Consider the following 1,673-nt stretch of genomic DNA (forward strand, 5'->3'; position numbering starts at 1 on the left):
TCTATCGAACGCAGCCTTGAATATATTCAGAGACTCAGCATCCACAGGCCTGTGGGGCAGAGAATTCCACAGATTCATAACCCCCTGAGTGAAGAAATTCCTCCTCATCTCTGTCTTAAATGGCCGACCCCTTAACCTGAGACTGTCCCCCCTGGTTCTAGATACTCCAGCCCGGGGGAAACAACCTCTCAGCATCTACCCTGTCAATCCCCTTCAGAATATTGTGTGTTTCAATGAGATCACCTCTCATTCTTCTAAACTACCGGAGAATATAGTCCCATTCTACACAATCTCTCAACTTAAGACAGTCCTCTCATCCCAGGAATCAATCTGGTGAACCTCTGTTGTACCACCTCCCAGGCAAGTGTATCCTTCCTCAGATAAGGAGACCAAAACTGTGTGCAGTACTCCAGGTGTGGTCTCACCAGGGCCCTGTACAACTGTAGCAAGACTTCCTTACTCTTGTACTGTGGGCTATATATTCGGTACTATGGGGCAACTGCAAACAGTGCTCCCTGGCAGTCTAGTGGTTAGGGTTTGGTGTTCTCATTGCTGTGGTCAGTGTTTCATTTTCGGTCAGGGAAAGCATTGTTACAGAGCAAGTTGATTAAAAATAATTCATGTCGGTGAAATACTGAATAATTGTTTCAATCAGCATTAATGCACCCACATGTATTGCACACTGAAGGAAATACAAATATGTTTGCCCAGCGACTGTTGAATTTTAATAACTTTTTATACAACCGTAGAATCAGCAGAAAAACAGGATATTCGCCCATGGTACTTATCTAAGGAAGGATATACTTGCCTTGGAGATGGTGCAACAGAGGTTCAACAGATTGATTCCTGGGATGAGAGGGCTGTCCTATGATGAGAAATTGTGTAGAATATGCCGATACTCTCTGGAGTTTCGAAGAATGGGAGGTGATCTCGTTGAAACGGACAATATTCTGAAGGGGATTGACAGGGTAGATGTTGAGAAGCCTGGCGAGCTCAGTCGGTAGAGCATGAGACTCTTAATCTCAGGGTCGTGGGTTTGAGCCCCATGTTAGTCAATTACTGTTCTTTAAAATTTATGTTGCTTTTATGGAAAAACATCATTAATGAACACATTATCTTCTATTATTTAGCGATATTTAGAGGGCACCTTTCAATGCTTCACAAAACCATTCCTTTCGCTGCAGCCACCCGGGATCGTTTCCCGGTTTGGGAAGTAACTTTGATATCACCGTTTGTCATTGAAGTGGAGTAATTTTATGAAGTTCGATGGATGTCCCAAAGCACTTCAGAGTGGTGTCAAAACAAATGAGTTTGTAATTAAAAACACTGAATGTCAGTACTGGGATTCAAATCCACACCGCCAAAGGAGACTGCAACCTGAACGCAGCACCTTAGACCGCTCGGCCATCCTGACTGTTGGATGCTTTAGTTGCAAGTTATTACTCGGGAAAGTTTCAGACCGGGTGCTTGTTCTGTGTTGCTGGAAGGCCCAGTGATCGGGATATCCTCTCCTCCGGGGTTTTCTTGAGCCTGTGCTCGGTGCACGAGGAGCTTTGCCCCGGGTCCGAGGTAGTTTGCATCCCAGGGATGGACAATAACCCTCTGAGCTCTGGAACTGGGGAAGAGCGAATAATTAATGAGTTGTTTGTGGGTTTCAAATGCAACTTAGATCT

The 1,673-nt window shown here is 44.8% G+C and overlaps 1 non-coding gene across 1 annotated transcript; it reads left to right on the top strand.

The window, feature by feature from the left end:
• The first annotated feature begins 982 nt into the window (after positions 1 to 982).
• Positions 983 to 1,055, top strand: trnak-cuu (transfer RNA lysine (anticodon CUU)). The gene has a single exon. It is a non-coding gene; the product is annotated as a tRNA-Lys (tRNA).
• Positions 1,056 to 1,673: the final 618 nt, after the last annotated feature.

The sequence above is a fragment of the Pristiophorus japonicus genome, unplaced genomic scaffold, assembly GCF_044704955.1.
Source record: "Pristiophorus japonicus isolate sPriJap1 unplaced genomic scaffold, sPriJap1.hap1 HAP1_SCAFFOLD_52, whole genome shotgun sequence".
In the NCBI taxonomy this organism is placed as follows: Eukaryota; Metazoa; Chordata; class Chondrichthyes; family Pristiophoridae; genus Pristiophorus; species Pristiophorus japonicus.